At 45.3% G+C, this 24799-nt stretch overlaps 1 long non-coding RNA gene across 1 annotated transcript in view; it reads right to left on the bottom strand.

Moving 5' to 3' along the window:
• Window positions 1–15909, bottom strand: part of LOC105544644 — a 30822-nt gene extending 14913 nt beyond the window's left edge. Inside the window, exon 1 of the long non-coding RNA XR_001006802.1 lies at window positions 15867–15909. This is a non-coding gene — a long non-coding RNA (uncharacterized LOC105544644). The remainder of the gene's footprint in view (window positions 1–15866) is intronic.
• Between the last annotated feature and the right edge of the window lie 8890 nt (window positions 15910–24799).

The following is a 24799-nucleotide window of genomic DNA, read 5'->3' as shown; positions in this document are numbered from 1 at the left end:
GGGAGGGAGGGAGGGAGGGAGGGAAAAGGGAGATGCCCAGAGAGAACTGGGGCCAGGGGCAAGTGGGGAGCAGAGAGGGACGAAATTCCCTCCCACTCTGGGGGTAAGGTTCAGATGAGGAGGGACTGTGAGAGAACAGCCAAGTGACTTTTTCTTCCTGAAAGCTGGGTATTTTTTTTTTATCATCAGCGAGCAGAAATGTTCAGCTTGGCAGGTTCTGAGGATGAGATTAAATTTCCTCAGGAGGCAATCATTGTGATGGTAGCAGGGGAGGAGGGGGCAGGAAAGGAAGTTGGATTTGATTAGAGAATAACTGTCAAGGCCTAGCTCTGCCCCTTAGGAAAGCGAGATTCAAGGGGAAAGGGTGGGATTTTGCCCTCACACCAACCTAGCCTTAAAGCCTGCTGCCACCAGTTACTAGCTGTGTGGGCTTGCAAGGTGCGTAACCTTTTTGAACCTGTTTCCTCATCTCTGCAATTACGAAACAGGAAAAATAAAAGGCCCCTAGAGAATTAGATTCAGGCAGGTGTGGAAAGTGCCCAGTTAGTCAGTACGGGAAGGAGCCTGCTCATTTGTTCCTTCTCTACCCCCCATCTTCTCCCTTGACATCTAGATCCAATCCCTGTACAGTTGAGGACACCAGCCTCTGCGGGGATCCCTGAAGACAGATTCTCAGTCATTGTCAACCACACCACCTGGTCCAGGTGGCATTTCCACTGTTGGGAACTCCAGGCTTTCTCCTCCACTCTAGAAAGCCTGTGTGAATGCAAGTGAGGCTGCAGGGAATGTTGTCTGGGACTGGGATGGGATGGGGTGGGAGAGCTGAGGACAACTGTGGTGGCAGGCCACTTGGGAAGACAGGGGAGACCACAAGTCTGAGACTTCAGGGTAATCAGATAGCCCTGGAAGCTCTGAGAAGGTGGGGGCCTTGGCCCAGCGCTTCAGGAGGCTATGACCCATGCAGTCACACAAGCTCCATGCGTAGAAGGGCCCTGAACTTGGTTTAACTGCTGTCTACTGTTGTCATCTTGAAATTCTTAAAATTTTTGAACAAGAGCCCCATGTGATCATTTTATTTATTTGTCTGTTTGTTTATTTATTTACTTTTTACAGACAATAAAAAATATATTGTTTACAGACAGGGTCTCACTCTGTCACCCAGGCTAGAGTGCAGTGGTGCAATCATAGCTCACTGTAACCTCAACCTCCTGGACTCAAGCCATCCTCCCACCCCAGCCTCCCGAGTAGCTGTGGCTACAGGCATGCACCACCATGCCTGGCTAATTTTTTTTAATTTTTGGCAGAGACAGGGTCTCACTAGGTTGCCCAGGCTGGTGGTGGTCTTAAACTCATGGCCTCAAGTGATCCTCCTGAGTTGCCTCTCAAAGTGCTGGGATTATAGATGTGAGTCACTGTGCCTGGCCCTACATGTGTTTACACTGGGGCCTGAAAATCATGTTCCTAAAACCGCCCAGCACCAACCTGCCAGCTCTGTGAATTCCTGCAGCATCCCCAAGCACCCCAGGTGAAGAAGTGGAGAAAGGAGGGGGTTTCTAGAGCAAGTGTTTACAAGGAGACAGAAAAGTTGAGGAGCCAGCAAGAAATCAGTTCAAGTGATCAACCGAGAAGGCGTCTAGGATGGGTGGAGTTAGCAGGGAACTAAAGTATCAGAAGAAAAGGAAAGAGTCTGGGATCTGGGGGTCTTACAGACACCACTAGTTGGAGTAGAGGTACAAGTGCGATTGCACCAGAAGGACAGGGAGCTGGCTAGTGTGGGGTCACAAAAATCAGAGTTTAGGGGAAGATAAGGCAAGTTGTGGCTGTTGATGATGGGACCAGGCTGGGGATGGGAGCGGGTGGAAGGATGGGAGGAGTGTCTAAGAAGCAAGTGGAGCACAGTCCCTGATATTCAGAAATTTAGGCAGGCAGGCAGCACCAGAGAAGTGGGTCACTAAGGACAAGGGTCCCAGCCACTGTGCAGGGATTCAAGGACAAGACTGGAGTGGGGGGTGCCCGAGCCCTAGAGGGACTCGGGCCTGGACAGGTTCTCAGAACCAAGGCTAGAGCATCAGTGTCCCCATGCCTCCCCCAGAAAAGCCCATAACAAGAATGGCACACAAGAAAATGGCCAGGTGGTTTGCCTGGGAAGGTCAGCTTCTCTTTTGCTATGGCTCCTCCCATGGGTGCCCATTACTCTGTCTATCATTACCGTTTGGCACAACCCTCTCCCCCCTACACTTTGGTCTCCCTGGATAGCCTGGAGGCTCCTGAAAGGGAGACACTTTCTCCCCTTTACCTGCTCATCCCCAACACTAAACAAGGTGTTTGGCACATAGTAGGTGCTTAATAAATAGTGTCTGACTGGCTGAGTGCCAGCCAGCTGGAACACAGATGGTAGCCCTGTTGGACAGTGAGAGGGAGGCAGGGATGCATAAAAGGGGCATCTGCCAGCTCTGGTATAGACCGCCTGGGTTCTAACCCTGCCTCTGCTACTGCTAAATGGACCATCTCAGCCAAGTTATCCAACCTCTGCCCCTGTGTTTCCTCATTATAAAATGGAAATTTTTATTTTGTATTATGTACCTTTGAGTAAATGTGTACATAGCACTTAGAATAGTGTTGGACAGCACTTTAGAAGGCGGAGGAGGGCAGATCACTAGGTCAGGAGATCGAGACCATCCTGGCTAACACGGTGAAATCCCGTCTCTACTAAAAACACAAAAAATTAGCCGGGTGTGGTTGCAGGCGCCTGTAATCCCAGCTACTCCGGAGGCTGAGGCAGGAGAATCGCTTGAACCCGGGAGGCGGGGGTTGCAGTGAACCCAGATGGCACCACTGCACTCTAGCCTGGGCAACAGAATGAGACTCCGCCTCAAAAAAAAGAAAAAAAGAAAAAAAAGAGCTGGACATGCCACACACTTGCTAACACTATCATTAATATGACAGGTAAATAACATTTTGTGTGTGGCGTGTTGCAGCTGTCACAGCCGCCTGCAGACAGCTGACTCCCTCACCAGTAAGCACCGCGGCTTGACTTAGGTGTTGCCCACCGGGTACCGGAAGGCGGCCCCCTTCTCTCTCCCCAGTGAACGTTCCTAAAACATCTGCGGGGTCCAGGAGCACAGGGAGAACAGCGCCCCTGGCGCAGGCTGCGCACCCGCCCGGAGGAGGCAGTGCGTCAGTCCTGAGGTCCTCGCCACCCGCTCCCGGGGAACGGCCGCCTGGGGCTGTGCGCTGGGCAGGTGCGGAGGCTACCACCTCCCAGACGCCAGCCCGAGCTGCGGCGCGCCCACTCCCTGCTTCTCCTAGCGGCGAGCGCCACCTGGAGGCTCCCTCGAGATCTGCATTAAGGAGGTGACAGGTCTTTTCATCGTTTTATTCATTAAACGTTTATCCAGGCCTGGCGCGATGGTTCACGCCTGTAATCCCAGCACTTCCGGAGACCAAGGCGGGCGGATCACTTGAGGTCAGGAGTTTGAGACCAGCCTGGCCAACATGGCGAAACCCCATTTCTACTAAACATACAAAAATTAGCCGGGCATGGTGGCACACACCTGTAATTCCAGCTACTCATGATGAGGCTGAGGCACAAGAATCGCTTGAACCCGGGAGGCAGAAGTTGCAGTGAACGGAGATGGAGCCACTGTGTGTTAGGCTCTGGTGACGTGGGGAGAAATAAAGATGTCTTGTTTCCCACGGCATTAATAGCATGATGGGGAAGACAGGCCATCAACAATGTGCAACACTAAGGGCTAGGAAAGAGGTGGATACAAAGGAAGGAATAAGGAATGCAGTCATTCCTTAAGATGTTCGTTGGTGCCAGGTACTGTTCAAGGCACCAAAAAGGATGGAACTAAACAGAGCTCCTGATCCCAAAGAGCTCATAGTGGAAGGACAGTCAGACAAGCTTAGAAGTACGCGACAGGCCTAAGAAGGAGCCAGCCTGGGGACCAGAGGTGTCCGAAGGGAAGTCGAGGAAGTATTGCAGGAAAACGTGATATATTAAATCTTAAAGAATGGGCAGGATTTTGCCAGGCTTGGTGACAAGATATCTTCTGTAAAATCGTGGAAATGAAAAGAAAGGATATAGGTTGAAGAAGGGCTAGTTCTGTGTCTGAAATACAAGGAACATGAAAGAGAAGTGCTGGGACATGGGGCAACAAAAGGAGTTTGGGGCCAGATCATGAAGGCCTTGGTTTAACAGGTGAAAAAGTTCAAATTTGACCCAGGTAGCTGGCAGAGTCAGAGGTTCTAAAGCAGAGACCTGCTCTATAGAAAGCTCACCATAAAGTACAGCAGTGACGGTGGATGAAGATACCAACAGCTCAACCTCCTATGTGCCAGGGAAATGCTGAGCTCTCGGCACCTGATATTTATCTTAATTCTCTAAATGGGCCTATGAGGTAAGCATATTATTATCCCAATTTTATTGGAATACTTCCCTGCTAGGGCCCCTAAACAGGTAACCATCAAATGCCTGATAAATTCGAGCTAGCTTTAAATTCTAGTCGCTACAGAGCAGAGCCCTTCCATCGTACTGAGCTGAAGGAGCCAGATGGGCATTACAGAGAAGACCCACTCAGTGGGTGAAATCAACAAAGCCTAATGACTATCTAGATCTGCAAGATGAAGAATAGGAAAGAGCCGAAGACAAGATTACAATGAAAAGTTTGATTTTGAAATAATGTATTTTTAAGAGCTGAGAAAAACCTTATCCGTCATTCAGAACAACTGCCTATTCTACCCACACTGCCAACACCACATCAGCGCACGTGTGTCTGTACTCACCATTCTGCCTTGCCTCCTGCTGGCATGGACAAGTGCTGCATGTTCCTAAGTGCCGCCTTCCGCTGTGCACTGGATCCCGTCCTCGTGCCCACTCAAGAACATCACTTCATCCACTGGTCCTTCTCTCACATATGAAATTTTTGGTCTTTCTACTGAGTCATTCCCATAAAGACACATGTGTACTACAATTTATCTCATCTTAAAAAATAAGAAAAATAAAAATATTTCCTTGACCTCAAATATCATACCCCCGCCATTCAATTACACCAATCCTCTCCAAAAGAGTTATTTATACTCAAACTCCACTTTCTTTCCTCTCATGCTTTCTTGAACCCACTTCAATCAGTTTCATTCTCACAACTTCGCTACAATTACTCTTCAGGTCCACATTGCAAATCCAAAGGGCAGTTGAGAGTCCTCATCTTAGATGACCCATCTGCAGCCTTCCACACAGTTGAGCCTCTTCACTCGAGTGTCTAAGGCCATGCACATTCTTCTCTACTGACACTCACTCCCTTGTGATCCTGACTGGCCTCACGTTTACAACTCTGAATGCATTCTTTCCAGCCTGAACTCTCCTCTGAACTTCAGACCCATACATCCCCAAAAGCCGACTCAACATCTGCACGTGGATGCATAATGCATTCAAACGTGGCATGTCCAAAAGCAAATTCCTAATCCTCCCCCTTCAAACCTGTTGCTCCCATTTGCTGCCACAGCCTTTTCCATTTCAAGAAATGAAAACTCTAATCTTCCAGTTGTTCAGAATAAATGCTTTCATCATGTTATCTGTATTTGTCAATATAAATTAGGTGATGCTTCCGTAGCAAAGAACCCCAAAAATGTCAGGGTCTTAACACCGCAAATGTTCGTGTTTTTGCTGATGTCCAGGCTGAGTTGACAGGAGACTCCACTCATCAATTTCACTGAGGGACTAAGGCTGATGGAGGCTGTATCTTGACAAAATGTTTTCATGTTTTTTGAGACAGAAGAAGGGGCATGTTGCAGGGTCTTGCACTTGCAGTGAAATGCTTCTGCCCAGAAGCCCGAGGCACCTCTTCTGCTTACATTTTATTGTCCAAAAGAAGTCATATGGCCACACCTAACTTAAAGGAGGGTTGGAAGCACAAACTTACCAAGTGCCCAAAAAAGAAAACAACCGGCTGGGCACGGTGGCTCACGCCTATAGTCCCAGCGCTTTGGGAGGCTGAGGCGGGCAGATCACGAGGTCAGGAATTCGAGACCAGCCTGGCCAACATGGTGAAACCCCCATCTCTAATAAAAATACAAAAATGAGCTGGGCTTGGTGGTGGGCACCTGTAATACCGGCTACTCAAGAGGCTGAGGCGGAGGTTGCAGTGAGCCGAGATTGTGCCACTGAACTCCAGCCTGGACAACAGAGCAAGACTCCATCTCAAAAAAAAAAGAAAACAACCAAAATATTTGTGAACAATTCTAATGATGACCACATCATGCCCAACTCCTTTTTTGCCCCTCCATTTGCACGTGCAATCCACCAACAAACCTTGTCTGACTCTCCAAAATTATCCAGAAATCTGACCTCTTCTACAGCTCCTCCAAAGCACCAACATCTTTCACCTGGGTGATTACAATAGCTTTTACTGGACCCCCGGCTCCTGCCCTTGACTCCTCCCATCCCCTACAGCCTGTTCTCCACACAGCACCAGAGCAATTCTTTTAAACATGTAACTCCACTGCTCAAACCCCCCTAATATTTCCCATGTGACTGAGTGTGAAAGCTAGAGACCTTCCAGTGACCCATGATGCTACACAACCGGCCCACTTTGTCCCCTTCTGGAAACTAATCTCCTGCCAGCTTCCTCTTCATTCCCTCTTGTCCAGCCACACAGGGCCCCAGTTCTTCCTGGGACATCGAGCGTGCTCAGCCTCAAGGCCTTTGCACCCACTGTTTCTTCTCCCCGGAATGCTCTCCCCAGGTAAACATATGCTTTTCTCCTTCAGGCCTCTGCTCAAATATCTCCTCCTGGAAGCCTTCCCTGATCACTTTATGTAAAATCACACACATACACACACACACACTCCACTCACATGTCCCTGCCCCCTATCCTGTTTTACTTCTCTTCATAGACCTTGTCACTGTCTGGCACATTATATATTTGATTTAATTTGCCTAATATCTGTTTCCCCACTAGAATATACATTTTATGCAGGCAGGATTTTCTTTTGTCACTACGGCATCTCCAATGCTTAGAACAAAAATGTGTCAAACGTGAAGAAGTGAGGCCCAAGGCTGGTCAGTGCAGAGCTTGAAGTAAACTGTAGCTCTCTGGACCCTCTGTCCAGGGCACCTCTCAGTGTGCCATGAGGCATTTTGAAAGGATGTAGTAGGACACGGATCACTTGGGGAATGAAGAGCTGGCGGGTGGCCTAAGCCAGAGCTAATACCAGAGTGTGGGAAGCTGGAGTGACTGCTCCACACTTTGTACTGAAGGCCCTCCCTGTGGGATGTGGCTGTGGGCAGCAGCTGGGGGAAGCCCTCAGAGCTCTGTTCTGTGCGCTGAAGAAACCACATGCAGACACCTGGGAAGTATGTCTCAGTCTGGTGGTGATCCTTGTGATTGGTACCCAAGAGGCTACCAGGCTTCTTCTTATTATTAACATGGTGGAAATAAAATGAGACTTACTGCAGGGAAATGTTTGTGGGGAGAGACATTGTGTTGATCAAGCAACCAGCACTCTCCAGCTGTTCCATCCAGCACCTGCTCTGCTCCCAGCTCCGCCTCAGCCTTGCCTCTGGTCTCATCCTCAGACCCAGAAGCAGCATCTCGCCCTCCTGCCCCTGCAGAGCCTGGCCTCAGCACAGGCCCCAGCACCGAAAGCTGGCCCTTCCCCAGTGTGTGGTCTGTGTGGTCTGGCCTCACCTCACCATTTTGTCCTCAGCAATGGGCAGCCACAAGGAGTGGAAGAGCAAGAGCACAGCCAGAGCAGTCACGATCCTGCTGGAAACAGCAGGCACATGCTCCCATTGGAACGGGAAGGCATCAGCTGCTTCTCAGTGCCACCCAGTGAGTGAAAGGTGAGGGATTTACTAAGAACATGTACAAGTTGCTCAAGACAATGGCTCCAAGCGAGCTCAGCTGGGCTGACACCGCCTGTGCTGGCTTGTGAGCCACACACCTGGGGGCCCAACCCATCCCCTCACTGTGGACACAGATTCAGAATAGCCACATGAGCATCAAGGCTGCATCAGCATGTCCACGAAGTCCCTAGGGGGACCCTGGGCATGGTATTCAGGCCTCTGACCATGAAATACATGTGTCCTAACACCAAATGCATCAGAGTTGACCTGATTGCAAACTTGTTTCAGGCCCACTGGGTGATCCAGGATATCCGGCTAGCAATTGTCCACCTCTCACATCATCACAGATCACTGTTCTCAGTCTCTCTCTTGCTCCCTCTCTCTCACGCTGTGTCTCTCTTCTTCTCTCCCTCTACCTTCATCACTTCCATCAGAATAAAACATGCTGTAATTTCCCTCCTCTCTTTAAAGAAAAAAAAAAAACCCCATTGGCCTCACATCCCACCCACACCTCTATCTCATTGCTCTGCCGATCTTTATTCCAAACACCCCTAAAGCCCCAACAATGCTCATGGCTCTCATCTCCATCTCTGCCTTCAGGAATCCACACCAGGGTTTCTCCCCACAATTCCCCAAAACTCCCCTGGTCCAGGTCAATACTTACCTCCTCTCTGCCTAATGCCCTGGTCAGCCCTCAGCCACATCCACTCCACCCTACCCACATTTGACACAGATGGTGACGCGTGCCCCTCTCCTTGATGACATGGTGTCCGACATATCTGTCCCCAAAAAAACCCCTTTCTTGTCTCCTCCCATTCTAGCTGCATCTGCATGGCGCCTTTTCTGCCTCTTCTTTCGTACCTCTTAATTTTGGAAATCCCCAAAATCTCCAAGATTTAGCCATACTAAATCTCTTTCTCTTACTCATATTCATTTTTAAGGTGATCTCACACAGTTCTGTGATTTTAATACATTTATCAATTTAAGACTCCGTAATTTTCAACTCTACCTTAATACTCTCCTGAACTTTAGTCCCTCCACGACTCAACTACCTATGCAATACCTCTGTGTGAACATGAAATTAGCAGCACAAACTTAACACACACAAAATTTCTCCTTGCTTTCCTTTCTTCCTTCCTCCTTTTTTTCTTTCTTTTCCTTTTTTATCCTTTCTCTCTCCTTTTTTTTTTTTTTTTTTTTTTTTTTTTTTTGCCTCTTATGATAGGGAATTTCTATCATCCACAAAAATAGAAAGCCAGACTGGTATAGTGAATCCCCACATACTCATCACACAGGTTCAGCAACTGCTAACTCATGGTCAATCTTGTCTCTTTTCCCTTTGGCCTGAATTATTTTGAAGCCAGTCCTATAGATGTTGCATCATTTTATCTGTATATATTTCAGTTTGCATCTCAAAAAGATAAGGCCTCGTTTCGAAACATAATTATCATACCATTATTACATTCATTTAAAAAATCTTAACATCTCTGATATCCACAGTGTTCAAATTTCTCATTGTCTCATAATTTTTTGTAAGCTTGATTGAGAATCCAAATAAGGCCCACCCAGTGTAATGCATGTTATATCTTTTACATCTCTTTTAATCTATAGATTCTCTCTCCATCTCTTTTTTCTTTTCAATTTGTTTGTTGAAACAAGGATCTAGAGACTTTTCCTTACCTCGGATTTTGCTGAATGCACCCCATGCTATAGTCTAACATGTCCCGCCCCCTGGTCTAGTATCTGCAAACTGGTGTTTGGATTCTGGAGGTGGTGGTGTAGTAGTCTTCCATCAAGAGGCATATGTTGTCTGCTTTTCTCTCTTTTTGCCATATTTAGAGCAGTTTACGTTCACCGCCTGGGCCTATTACCTCATGAAGATTGCCAGATGGTGACATTCAAAACCTATCATTCTTCTTCATTCATTAACTGGGATCCTTTCATGCAAAGAAATGTCCCCTCATCTGCTATTTGGTTACCCTGAGGTAAAGTTTGTACAGGAAGGGCAGTACAAAATGGTTGTTCTTTCCACTTCTAACTAGTTTTTAAAATAATGAATTGATTCCCTGTCATTTTCCAAAAGATATCAATTACGAGACCAATGTTAGTATCACCATAAATTCACAGACCAAACACATTCGATGATGTATCCATCCACTGTGGTTTTATCCTTCTGATGCTCGCATTATCCCATTTTCAGCAAGCGGGAGACCCTCCTAGTTGGCTACTTAGTCCTGTTGACAGGACCCTAATCGTCTGATGGTTTCCTTGCTCTCTGGTACTTCAAGAAGCTCCAGGACATCTGGTCCACGTTCTGTCCCAGACTGCAAACCTGGCAAACGGTGTTCAAGCCCACAATCGGGTGCTCGGGTCACTGCTGCTCCCGGGTTGGTTCAAAAGAAGTCTCTTGATTTTCCTCTCAGAACTTACACTTCCTTCAGTTTTCCCCATGTCTGTAGATGACAGCTCCATTCTGTCATGGAATGGAGACAAAAACCTCGCAGTCAGCCTTGAGTCTCTCTTTCCTTCACACATATATCCATTCTATCAGCAAATCTATTGGTTTCATCTTCAAAACACACCCAGACCCTGATCACTTCTTACGGCTGACGCTACCACTCCCTGGTCTATCACCTCTCACCTGGCCTTCACAGTCGCCTCATGACTGGTTTTTCTGTGTCTCCCTGTTGTCTCCATGGCAGCTAACGTGCACTTTTTAAAATTTAATTCAGACCTTGGCACTCTTTTGCTCAAAACCATTTCCAGTGACTACTCATTTCACTTAAAATCCAGAAGTTGGCCCGGCATAGCAGCTCACCCCCGTAATCCCAGCACTTTGAGAGGCCAAGGGAAGCAGAACCCTTCAGCCCAGAAGTTCGAGACCAGCTTCGGCAACATGCAAAATCCCATCTCTACAAAGTACCAAAAGATCAGTTGGGTATGGTTTTACACGCTTGTAGTCCCAGCTACATGGGAGGCTGGGGCGAGAGGATTGCCTCAGTGTGGGAGGTCAAGGCTGTAGTGAGCCATGTTTGCATCACTGCACTGCAGCCTAAGCAACAGAGTGAGACCCTGTCCCAAAAAAAAAGAAAAAAGAAAAAAAAAAAAAAACTCCAAACATGTCCCAGCGGTTTGTAAGGCCTTTCTCTCTCTTCCTGCCCATTTTCCTCACTCTCCCATGTGCTCACTGTGCCCCGCCACACTGGCCCTTTCTGTTCCTCAACAGGCCTTGCCACTCCCTCTGCCGCAAAAGCTCTCCTCCCCCACATAGCCACGTGGCTCTCCCTCACCTCCTAAGGTTTCGGTTCCATTTTCACTTTTTCAGAAAGACCTTTCTTCACCCTGTATTGGATAGCCACACTGCCCCACACCATCATTCTCTAGCCGCTTACCCTGCTATATTGTTCTTTATAGCACTAAGCACACGTGACATAACACACGTTACATGTTCATTCTCTCACTACTAGGATGCAGGGCAGAGGCTTGTGTGTTTTGTTCACTGCTGTATCCCCAGCATCTAAAACAGTGGTCCAGTAATGGTTCATCCAATGTTTGTTAAATAACTGAATGAATGAGTGAATTCAGGCAAGAGAGAAAAGGGTACATGTGGAGAGAAGGTTGAACATCTGGGGTAATTTGCTAATGGTGGAGTTCTAGGAGGCACGAGGGAAGGGTTGAGAGGAAGAGAGGAGTAAAAGGTTAGGTCCTCCAGGGAGGGGTGCTTGCAGCACTAACTAACGAAGTCACGTGTCATGTGAGGTGAGCTTCCCATTGGCCTTAAATAGGGCAGATACCAGAGCTAAAAGGCAAAGGACTGGGCGCTTCCTGTTTAAGATGGCCTCTGCCCAGAAACAGTGGACTTTAGGCACCTGGCTTAGGATGGTGAGTGGCCTACAGACCTCTTATTTAGCCTTTGGAGGAGGTGGTGTTGACCCCTGAGTTCACTCTGCCTGGTGAGGCATTACCAACAGGAAATATTATGGAGCCCTCCCCTGTTCCAGACTCTCCAATTAAAATGTTCCTTCCTAGTCGTCTACAAAAGTATACCTCATCCAATCTGCAGACAAGCCAGGATTCATTACTAAATCATAAGCAAGAGTATTTATTCTAGAGAGCAGGAAGGGACAATGATATAAAGAGGAAGAAACAATGTGAAGGAGAGGGATAAGCACCCAGGGGCTTCCATAAATAGAAGACAAGAGAACCCAGAAGTCTCTGTATTTGGCTAGATGCCAAGCAAAGCTGAGCAAGGCCTTGGAAGCATCCCAGCAAAAGGCCAGGGGATGTCTAGGTGCATATTTCAGAACATGTACCTTCACAACCAGCCCAATCTCCGCAGCCACCACAGCATTCAGTGAGAGCTTTTAAATGACTGCTTTACAATAAACCTAAGCAATTGCAGCTTTTCTTTTAGACTGTCCAGTGTGGACTGCTTACTTTGAGAAGTCTGCCCATCTTTTTAAGATAATCAGCTCGCTCTGGCTGAAGATTCAGGCATTCGAGGGTGATCTACGCAGAAGGGGGCCCAAAGGCATGGAGGTGACAGGAGTCAGTGGGTGTGCACAGTGCCCTGACAAACCCTGCCTGCTCCCCCCACACCCCACCACCCTCACCTCTGCTTCCCGTGCCCACCCTCTGGGATGGACAAGCCTTTCTAGCAACTTCCCCTTCCCCTCCTCTAACTCCTCCACCCTTGCTATGTTGTCTATACCTCAGGAAACAGAGAAAACACACAGGACTTTAAACTAATCTGCTTGTTTGGAGGGATCTAAATGAAAGAGATCCAGCCAGTGTCTAAGCCTGGAGCAGCCTCCTGTCTTTGAGGGGTGCCTACTTCGGAGTTTTAGGAGAGGATAATCAGGATGTAAACGCTGGGATGGTTCCACACGAGGGCGCCTCTGAGACGGAGCTGCTGATGACTCAGAGATGGTCATTTGCCACGTGTAGTGCCCAGTGCGGCCTCCAGGAGTGCTATCTCTCATCACGGTCTGGGTCAGCGTCTGGTGCGAAGTGGGGTGGATACCCCAGCACAGGGGTCGCAGCTGACTGGCAGTCACTGGGAGCCCTCCAAGAGGCCACTTGGGCTCAGAAATCAGGGGACCACAATAGGCTGAAGACTGGAGGCTCTTTCTCAGGTGGCTCTGGCCTGTGTCATCCCCCAGGGACTCTTGCTCCATTCTGGGGAATACCTGATTTGGAACATCTGATCCCCTGGTGAGAGAGGGCTCACAACTAGATCTAATCTGATTTCAGTAGTATGACATTTCTTGCATCCCAGTGTCTGTGCAGCAATTTCATACTTGCTTCATGCATAACGTATATAAACTGAATAATAAACATGCAAAAACCATTTTCCTGATATTTTCATCCTGTGGAGCATAGGTAAATGGCCTTAGGGCAACATCAGGGGCTTAAAAATGTATAGAAAGTTGCCAAAGAAGGGGTCGCCTGGTCCTGTTAGAGGTAGAATTCTGCTTGTATAGAAGGCGGAGCTGGTTCCCTAGGTTGATTCTGGAGCGCCAAAGCAAGTACATTCCCGGCACAACTGAGCTGTCAGAGAAGAAAAACACAATTGGAGGCCGAGTGCTGCATCCCCTACCCCAGTCCCAGGGTCAGCAGGCAGCTGCAGGTGTTCCTGACATTTCCCACTGCTTATTAAAAAGGAAAACATTTAATAAAACAAAACACACACTTGTCACTCAGCAGTCTCGAAGTCCAGACACTGCCAAGGATACAGATTCCCATTTATGTCAATGCTCTGATAGGCACTTCTTGTCTGCTTTCCCTGGAAATGGACTTGCAGCCTGGAAAACAGAGTGTAGCTGGGAAAAAAAAACACGCTTATCCCAAAATGAAAGAAGGGGAAAGGCCACACCCTCTCTAGAGAATACTATGACAAAGGCCTCACCCCAGCCCCTTCATGCATGAGATTCTGCACTCCCTCCAGGGATGTGTGTGGGATTCCCTGCAATGCTGACCCCTGAGAGCCTGGACCACATCCCACAGTCCCAGGATTTTCAGGTATTCATGCCAGCAGCAGATGGAGCTTATAAATAACAGAATACAAATGTTCAAGTTGAGTGGGTGCTTAAATATCTTTTTATTATTATTTTTATTTTTGAGATGGAGTCTTGCTCAGTCACCCAGGCTGGAGTGCAGTGGCACGATCTCGGCCCACCGCAACCTCTGTCTCCTGGGTTTAAGCAATTCTCCTGCCTCAGCCTCCTGAGTAGCTGAGATTACAGGCATGTGTCACCACGTCCAGCCATTTTTTGTACTTTTAATAGAGACGGGGTTTCACCATGTTGGCCAGGCTGGTCTCAAACTCCTGGCCCTAAGTGATCCACCCACCCCAGCCTCCCAAAGTGCTGGGATTACAGGTGTGAGCCACCGCACCCAGCCAAATATCCTTATTTCATAGAGCAGGATGGGAGGCCCAGAAGGTCAGGTGAACACCCAGATGATGGGCAATGGCAAATGTTCCCTCTTGCCCACACCATTGCTCTTACCCACCCAGGGCAGTGGGAGGCCTGTGAAATCTCTGACGTTGTTTTCAAACATGTTTGGAATCATAGGCAAGTAAAGACTACTGCTGTCCAAGAAGAAAGTAAAAATCACCTGTAATTTTCCCATCCCAGAAATAACATCTGTGAATGCTGTGGAATAGATCTGCCTCTGTGCTTGTCTCTCCCCCTCGCCTTCTGTCTAATTCTATGCTCAACACCACAGAAAGCAGTTTTCAAGCACCTATATAAGGGTTATGACATTGTGCATATACAGGTCACAGAGGATTACTTGATAAATTCCAAAGAATCAATGTCATACAGATCATGTTCTCAGACCAGAATGCCAAAAACTTAGAAATAACAGAGGGATAATTTATAAAAACATATTACTGGAAACTAAGAGAATATATTTTAAAAGGTAAAAAAAAAAAAGTATAGCAAATTGCTAGTTACTCAGAGTGTCAATGAAATGGCAATGTATCAAAATGTGTAGGACTTACAGCAGTAGATAAAGGGAAATCACAACTTCAAACACAAGTAAAACTGTAAATTCAAGAAGTTGGAATAAGAGCAACAGATCCAAGAAAAAAGAAGGAAAAATAAGCAAAGAAAGAAAAAAATCAAAGTGGAGAAGGAAAAAACAGAAAAAATGACCAAATCAAAAGCTAATTATTTGAAAAGATTAATGAAATAAAATTCTGGCAAGACTGATCAAGAAAAAGTGAGAAAGGCCAGGCACGGTGGCTCACGCCTGTAATCTCAGCTTTGGGAGGCCAAGGCAGGCGGATCACAAGGTCAGAAGTTCAAGACCAGCCTGTCCAATATGGTGAAACCAGCTGGGCGTGGTTGTGCGCGCCTGTAATCCCAGCTACTCCAGAGGCTGAGGCGGGAGAATCGCTTGAACCTGGGAGGGGGAGGTTAGAGTGAGCCGAGATCGCACCATTGCACTCCAGCCTGGGCAATAGAGTGAGACTCTGTCTCAAAAAAAAAAAAGAAAAAAAAAAGAAAAGAAAAAGAGAAAATGAAATTGCAAATAGATGGAACCTACAATGAAAAAGAGAGGAAAACAATTACAGGCACAACAAAGATGCAAGAATAATGTAATTGCAGTAACCCTTCTGAAGCGGCGTTGTCAAATTATCAAACCTAAACCTGATCATGGATTTCAGATGGGACAGTTCCTTTGACCCCTTCATGGGCAGAAACTGGAGTGGCTCGTTTCACTCAGCCCGTCACTGGCCACTCCTCGCATGAGGGAGCGTAAGAGCAAGCGGGTGCAGGAACCTGAGCAAACGAACCCTAGAACCCACCGGTCGCTCCTCTCTGGAGGGATCAGGCTCTATGCATGCTACACAGCAGTGTGCGAGCATGTTACAACCAGCTCTCTTTCAGCTCTGCCGTCCTGGGAGGCCAAGTGCCAACCAGCTCAGTGGAGAGTCAGGGTGGTAGCCCCTGCCCTCTTGGCACCTGGGTTCTCGTCTGGCGTCCAGGAAGAATCAGCTCACACGAACTGTTTGAAAGGTGATGAATGCGGAAGACTGTATTGAGCGGTGGGTGGCTCTCAGCGGAAAGGAAGGCTGGAAAGGAGATGGGAAGGTGATCTTTCCCTGAAGCCCGGCAGTCTCCGGCCAGGTCCCTCTCCAAAGCTGCACCGTCTGGTTAGCCGCATCTATCCATTGTCTCTGACACTCAGTTGCTTCTCTGCCCGCCGCTCAGCCGCTTGCGTTGCTCTGCCAGTTGAAGTCTTTTACGGGCACAGGATAGGGGCGGGGCAGGCCAAAAAGGCAACATTTGCATGGAAAAACAGGATCACCTGTTTTCACTTAGGGCCGTGGTGTCTGGCTTAGGGGTGAGGTTTAGCTGGGAGCCCAGTTCTTCTGTATCGGATTGAGATTTAACTACCAACTTACAGGAATACAGACGACAAGGGAACGTGTCAAACTAGAGATGCAATCATGGGAAACTGGGAGGAAAACGGAAGTTATGAGAAATTAAAGGGCAGGTCTGCCAAGTGCAATGTGTAAACTTTGGATTCTGATTCAAATGACAAAGTTATCTCCCCTGCCAAAAAAAAAAAGAAAAAAGACATTCGTGAGAAAATTGGAAGTTTAAACACTTATTGGGAGTTTCTTGATGTTGATAAATTATTATCTGGGGAGGAGGTAATGACATTGTGAACAGGTTGAAAAAGAGTCTTTGTCTTTTGAAGATTTTTACCGGTGCATTTTCAGGTGTCATTATATAATGTCGGAGATTTGCTTGAAAGAATTATGAGGAGATGCAGGTGGGGCTCTAGAAGAAACAAGATTGGCCGTGAATTGGTAACTGCTGAAGCACCAGAGGTGTATTAATCCACTTTTCAATGTATTTGAAATTTTCTAGGAAAAAAAAAAGTTTTTAGAGTATTATGGACAACTGTATACTGAACAATGTGAAACTTGAGATATTATAGACAACTTTGTGGGGAAATATGAAATGCCAAGAGATAGTATACTTGAATAGACTAACAAGCATTAAAGAAACTGAAATGCTAATCATAGCTCCTCTCCCTAAAGCCCAGATAGCTTTACAAATGTGCTCTACCCAACTTTCAAGAGACAGATTTTTTGTATCTCACAAATTGTTCCAACAAGTGAAAAAAGAGAAAATTGTCCAGCCTTTTTAATGAAGCTAATGTAATCTTGATTCAAAACTGGATTGGGCCAATACATACACACACAAAAATTACAGGCTCATTGTATTTCTGAATAAGTGATATGGTTTGACTGTGTCCCCACCCAAATCTCAAATTGAATTGTATCGCCTAGAATTCCCACGTGTTGTGGGAGGGCCCCAGGGAGAGGTAATTAAATCATGGGGGTCAGTCTTTCCTGTGCTATTCTCATGATGGTGAATAAGTCTCACAAGATCTGATGGGCTTATCAGGAATTTCTGCTTTTGCTTCTTCCTTTTTTTTTTTTTTTTTTTTTTTTGACTAAGAGTCTTGCTTTGTCACACAGGCTGGAGTACAGTGGCTCAATCTCAGCTTACTGCAACTTCTGCCTCCCAGGTTCAGGCAATTCTCCTGCCTCAGCCTCCTGAGTAGCTAGGATTACAGGCACCCACCACCATGCCCAGCTGATTTTTGTATTTTTAGTAGAGACAGGGTTTCACCATATTGGCCAGGCTGGTCTCAAACTCCTGACCTCATGATCCAGTCACCTTGGCCTCCCAAAGTGTTGAAGTGTTGGGATTACAGGCGTGAGCCACTGCACCCAGGCGCTTCTTCCTCATTTTTTCTTGCCATGTAAGAAGTGCCTTTTGCCTCCTGCCATGATTCTGAGGCCTCCCCAGCCATGTGAAACTGTAAGTCCGATTAAACCACTTTTTCTTCCCAGTGGGGAAGAAATACCAGGAATGGGGTATTGCTGAAAAGATACCTGAAAATGTGGAAGTCACTTTGGAACTGGGTAACAGGCAGAGATTAGAACAGTTTGAAGGGCTCAGAAGAAGACAAGGAAAAGTGGAAAAGTTTGGGGCTTCCTAGAGACTTGTTGAATGGCATTGCCCAAAATGCTGATAGCAATATGGATAGTAAGGTCCAAGCTGAGGTGGTCTCAGATGGAGATGAGGAACTTGTTGGGAACTGGAGTAAAGGTGACTTTTGTTATGTTTTAGCAAAGAGACTGGTGGCATTTTGCCCCTGCCCTAGAGATTTGTGAAACTTTGAACTTGAGAAAGATGATTTAGGGTACCTGGGGGGAGAAATTTCTAAGCAGAATTCTAGATGTGACTTGGGTAATGTTAAACGCATTCAGTTTTATAAGGGAAACAGAGCATAAGAGTTTGGAAAATTTGCAACCTGACTATGCGATAGAAAAGAAAAACCCATTTTTTCTGGGGAGAAATTCAAACCAGCTGCAGAAATTTGCATAAGTAGCAAGGAACCTAATGTTAATCCCCAAGACCATGGAGAAAAATGTTTCCAGGCCATGTCAGAGAACTTCATGGCAGCCCTTCCCACAGGCCCGGAGGCCCTGGAGGAAAAAGTGGTTTCAGAGACTGAGCCAAGTGTCTCCATACTGTGTGCAGCCTAGTACTTGGTGCCCTGTGTCCCAGCCGCTCCAGCCGTGGCTGAAAGTGGCCAACATACAGCTTGGGCTGTGGCTTCAGAGGGTGGAAGCCCCAAGCCTTGGCGGCTTCCATGTGGTGTTGAGCCTGCAGGTGCACAGAAGTCAAGAATTGAGGTTTAGGAACCTCTGCCTAGATTTCAGAAGATGTATGGAAATGCCTGGATGCCCAGGCAAAAGGTTTGCTGCAGAGGCAGTGCCCTCATGGAGAACCTCTGCTAGGGCAGTGTGGAAGGGAAATGTGGGGTCAGAGCCCCCACACAGAGTCCCTGTTGGGGCACTGCCTAGTGGAGCTGTGAGAAGAGGGCCACTATCCTCCAGACCCCAGAATAGTAGATGTGCCAACAGCTTGCACCATGCACCTGGAAAAGCCACAGACACTCAACGCCAGCCCATGAAAGCAGCCAGGAGGGAGACTGTGCCCTGAAAAGCCACGGGGGTGGAGCTACCCAAGACCATAGGAGCCCATCTCTTGCATCACCATAACCTGGATGTGAGACGTGGAGTCAAAGAAGATCATTTTGGAGCTTTAAAATTTGACTGCCCCACTGGATTTTGGACTTGCATGGGCCCTGTAACCCCTTTGTTTTGGACAATTTCTCCCATTTAGAAAGGCTGTATTTACCCAATACCTGTACCCCTATTGTATCTAGGAAGTAACTCACTTGCTTTTGATTTTATAACTCATAGACAGCAGGGACTTGCCTTGTCTCAGATGAGACTTTGGACTGTGGACTTTTGAGTTAAGACTTTGGGGGACTGTTGGGAAGGCATGATTGGTTTTGAAAAGTTAGGACATGGGATTTGGAGGGGCCAGGGACAAAATGATATGGTTTGGCTGCGTCCCCACCCAAATCTCAACTTGAATTGTATCTCCCAGAATTCCCACATGTTGTGGGAGGGACTCAGGGGAGGTAATTGAATCATGGGGCCAGTCTTTCCCATGCTATTCTTGTGCTAGTGAATAAGTCTCACCAGATCTGATGGGTTTATCAGGGGTTTCCGCTTTTGCTGCTTCTTCATTTTCTCTTGCTGCCACGATGTAATAAGTGCCTTTTGCCTCCCGCCATGATTCTGAGGCCTCCCCAGCCACGTGAAACTGTAAATCCAATTAAACCTCTTTGTCTTCCCAGTCTCAGGTATGTCTTTATCAGCAGCATGAAAACAGACTAATAAGTCTGCAAAAATAACAAATAAAATATTAACTGAACTAATCCAACAATGTAGTAAACAATAGATATGGTTTATCCCAGCAATATAAGGAAGACTTATGGGCCGGGTGCAATGGCTCATGCCTGTAATCCCAGCATTTTGGAAGGCCAAGGCGGGTGGATTACCTGAGGTCGGAGTTCGAGACCAGCCTGACCAACATGGAGAAACCCCGTCTCTACTAAAAATACAAAATTAGCTGGGCGTGGTGGCACATGCCTGTAATCCCAGCTACTAGGGAGGCCGAGGCAGGAGAATTGCTTGAACCTGGGAGGCAGAGGTTGCAGTGAGCTGAGATCACACCATTGCACTCCAGCCTGGGCAATAAGTGAAACTCTGTCTCAAAAAAATAAAAAATAAAATAAATAAATAAGGAAGACTTATCAGAGAATGCATTCATATTATTCATCACAGTAAAGAGTAAACAAGGAAAAATGTACATTTATTTCAATAGATGCAGAAAAACCATTTAATAAAGTTCAACAGCTATTTTTTATAATTAAAAATCTTAGCAAAACGAGTTCTATAAAATGAATGTTTGTGACCCCCAAACTTCATAGATTGAAACCTAATTTCCAATGTGATGGTTTTAGGAAGTAGGTTCTTTTGGAAGTGATTAAGTTATGAGGTGAAACCCTCATACATGGGATTAGTGCCCTTATAAGAGGCTAAAAAGACCACAGTTTCTTCATCCAACATGTAAGGATGAAGGGAGAAGATGCCTTCTATGAACAAGCACCAAATCTGCCAGTGTCTTGATCTTGGATTTCCCAGCCTCCAGAGCTTTGAGAAATAAATTTCTGCTATTTACAAGTTACAGATTTGTGGCATTTTGTTGGAGCAACCTGAACAGACTAAGATACTAAAAATGGAAAACAACCCTTAAATTGCTACCAAAAAAAACCTATAGCAAACATTTTTCTTATAGAGAAAATTTAGGCACATTCCCTTTAAAATTGGAAATGGGACCAAAATGCCCTGTGACTTCTATTGTTTGACTTGGAACTGGAGATCCTAACCATTACTGTAAGAAAAGAAAATATTTAAAGAAAAAAAAAAGCAGGTTTAGCTACTTGAAGGGAAAAGAAGAGATGAAACTGCTATTATTGTAGGATTATCTACATAGAAAAACCGACAGAGCAAAGAACCCATTATAGTTAGTAGTAAAATTCAGCAAGGTTCTCAGGAATAAGATCAACTTATAGAAATGTCTAACATAAAAAAAAAAAAAAAAAGGTCTGACATTTCTCTACACCAGTTGTTCTCAACCAGGAATGATTTTTCTCCTCAGGTACAGTTGACATATTTAGTAAATAAAAATATAGGATACCTGGTTAAATTTTAATTTCAGATAAACCATGAGTAATTATTTACTATAATTTTTGTCCCATGCAATATTTGAGACAAAACACTGGGTATCCTGTATTTTATCTATCAATCCTATGGGAACATTTGGCATCTGAAGACATTTTGTCACAACTAGGGTTGGGGTTGCCACAACTACTGGCATCCAATGAATATAAGCTAAGGATGCTACTAAACATCCTACCGTGCACAGGACAGATCCTCCTTCCCACCCCAACAAAGAATTACCTGGCCTGAAATGTTAATAATGCTGAAGTTGAAAAATTGTGTTGTAATCTGCAATAATCAACCAGAAAAAACAATAAAAATCAAGGACCATGCACAGCAGCTATGAACTGTCTGTGTAATAACTTAAATAATTCACAAAACTATAGAGAAAACTTTGAAACTCTGATAAAAAGTCAGAAAAGATTTTGTAAATATACAGAGAGATATTCTACGCTCTTGCAAATATTGTAAAAGTCAATTCTATCCCCAGATCAGTACATCCATTACACCTCTAATCAAAACTTGAACTGAATTTTTTCAGAGACTAGATAAATTTATTCTAAAATTTGCATGGAAGAATAAAGAGCCATGAATAGCAAAAGTCAACTTTGAAAAAGAAGAGGGGAATCTAGCCCTGCTAGATATTAGGGCACACTATCAAGCCCTGGTAACAGAAACAGTATCTTACTGGCCCAAGAACAAGCAAAACAGATCAATGAGACAGAATAAAACACTCAGAAACAGACCCTTGCAAACTTAGACTATTTAAGAAAAAATGTCCAAAATCAGTAATAAAAGATATAATAACTCGCTAATCATGTGGGAAAAAAAACAAACAAGAAGCTACTTAATGTTACATAAAAAGATGGATTCTCTGAGGGTTTTATTAATCATTTAATTGATTGGAAACAGGACCTTTAAGGTAAAAAGTAAACCTACAAATACAATTAAGAGAAGACCATGTTAGTGGTCTAAGACTGAGAAAGGTCCAAAGTACAAGCCATAAAGCAAAAAAAGACTGGTGGAATTAATTACACCAGAAGAAAGGATTCCTGGTCATTAAATGACACCATGGACAACAGGTTAGGAGAAGATACACGCAATATCTAAAGCCAACAAGGGACTAATCTAGATTAAACAAAAAACTCCAGAAAATCAGGAAGGAAAAAGAAAGAACCCTGGTTGAAAAATTAGCAGTAAATATGAAAAGGCAATTAAGGAAAATCCAAAAGCCTAAGAAACATATGAAGAGATGCTCAAGTTCATAGTAATTAGAGAAACGTAAATTAAAACAACTAAAAGATCTCACTTTCCACTCAACAGATTAACAATTAGAAAGTGGATAATGCCAGTGTTAGTGGAGATTTGCTGCTAGTGGGATTAGGGGCTGGGGAGGGCAGACTTTCAGAAGAATAATCTGGTAGTTCAGGGTCAAAAGAAACAAATGTACACAATGTGATCCCCCTTATCATACTCCTGTGTAGATGCCCAGCGAGATTATCACAAAGACAATTAAGAGAACATGTGCAAAGATGCTTTTTACAATGATGTTTGTGTAACTAAAGTTGAGACAATGCACATATTTAGCACTGAGGGAGTGAATAGGAACACACAGTGCATCCACACAATGGGATTTTGTGCAGCAACTGGAAGTAATGAGTTAGATGTACACTGTCAGGCCTCTGAGTCCAAGCTAAGCCAGCATATCCCCCGTGACCTGCACGTATACATCCAGATGGCCTGAAGCAACTGAAGTTCCACAAAAGAAGTGAAAATAGCCTTAACTGATGACATTCCACCGTTGTGATTTGTTTCTGCCCCACCCTAACTGATCAATGTACTTTGTAATCTCCCCCACCCTTAAGAAGGTTCTTTATAATTTCCCCCACCCTTAAGTAGGTTCTTTGTAATTCTCCCCACCCTTGAGAATGTACCTTGTGAGATCCACCCCCTGCCCCCAAAACATTACTCCTAACTCCATCACCTATCCCCAAACCTATAAGAACTAATGATAATCCCACCACCCTTTGCTGACTCACTTTTCAGACTCAGCCCGCCTGCATCCAGGTGAAATAAACAGCCTTGTTGCTCACACAAAGCCTGTTTGGTGGTCTCTTCACACAGACGCGTGAGACATACACAGAAGCATCTGTGGATCTTTAAAAGTATGGTGCTTAGTGGATGGAAAAAAGAGATTTTAGCCAACAGAATTTTGTAAATTTTGTGTGCATGTAAAATTTCATGCACACAAAACAATATATGCTTTATAAAAACACATACAAAAATAAGTTGCACATCAAACACAGTAACACAGTTATTGATTGTAAGTAGAGAATGGAAAATGAGGATAAAAGGGAATAAGAAAATGAAAAAGCCAGAAAGATTTATGCAAAGACTAGAAAATGCCCTGAATAAAGCAGAATTATAAGTAATTTAGCCTTCTGCATCTGAGGCCCAAACTAGAGAAAACAAAGTGGAAAGGAAAGAAAGAAAGAAAAGGACCCAACAGGCTTGGAACAAGATGGAAAAGCAATTTCCAAGCCACAAACAACTTGGGCGCAGACCACCCATTTCTCTGAAGGTTTAGGATAAAGAGAAAAAACTTTCCCCTTCACTCTCTGAAGGTTTGCGAAGATGAACTGACAAAAGGCAGATTAATTGGAGATAAAATGCATACAAATTTATTTTAACATGCATAAGCACAGGATAATCACAAGAGTATTACCCAATAACCCAGTGAGGTCCAGATGCGTATATACCCTTCTTTATAAAGGAAGAAGAGATGGGGAAAATGTGGAAATTTTTTTTTTGAGGGATAGTAAATGGGTATTAGGGAGAATGAGTGGACTCAAAAGACAGAAATTAACTTGTAAATAATTCTCTTTGAAATTGAATGAGCCTAAGAGGCAGACATTATTTTGTGAAAAAGTCTGTCTAGGTGTGGTTGCATTCCTCAGGCCTCTTTTCTGAAATAGATAATGAAATATCAGGGAGAGGTTAGAGGACAGTTGTGCTCTCCCAGGTGGGTCCAGTCCTTATGCAGATAAAGGGGTATTAGAGAAAAGCCTCATCCTATGCTTTGGACAGACAGAGGCTTAGGGCGGGATGGGATTATAGAGAGCTCCTGAAGCTGCTGTTTTATTTGGCACGTCCATGCATGGGTATTATTTTGGGGTATTATTTTCTGAGACCCAACATTCCCTGTCTGAAACTTTCCTAGAAGGTTTATATATTAAAAATTTAGGCCGGGCGCAGTGGCTCATGCCTGTAATAGCAGCACTTTGGGAGGCTGAGGTGGGCGATCACAAGGTCAGGAGTTCAAGACCAGCCTGGCCAACATGGTGAAACCCTAGCGCTACTACAAATACAAAAAAAAAAAAAAAAATTAGCTGGGTGTAGTGGTGTGCGCCTGTAATCCCAGCTACTCAGGAGGCTGAAGCAGGAGAATCACCTGAACCCGGGAGGCAGAAGTTGCAGTGAGCCGAGATTGTGCCACTGAACTCCAGCCTGGGGGACAGAGCAAGACTCCATCTCAAAAAAATAAATAAATAAATATAAATATAAATAAAAGTTTAATGAGTAGCTGTGGAGAGAAAAATCAAGTTAGTAGCTGAATGGCAACGGGTCCCATTCAACCAGCCTTGCACTCTTGGGAATAGACCAGTTCAATAAATGGTTGGCATTGCAGATGGGATCTCAAAGGTAGGCCTCCATATATGATTTGGCAAAAAGTTCTTTAATAAGAGGCATTTCTATGGAAATAAGAAAAAGAA

Source organism: Mandrillus leucophaeus, unplaced genomic scaffold (assembly GCF_000951045.1).
Source record: "Mandrillus leucophaeus isolate KB7577 unplaced genomic scaffold, Mleu.le_1.0 Scaffold1083, whole genome shotgun sequence".
Taxonomy (NCBI): domain Eukaryota; kingdom Metazoa; phylum Chordata; class Mammalia; order Primates; family Cercopithecidae; genus Mandrillus; species Mandrillus leucophaeus.
The sequence above is the reverse complement of the archived record's forward strand: the minus strand, read 5'-3'. Positions and strand labels throughout refer to the sequence as shown.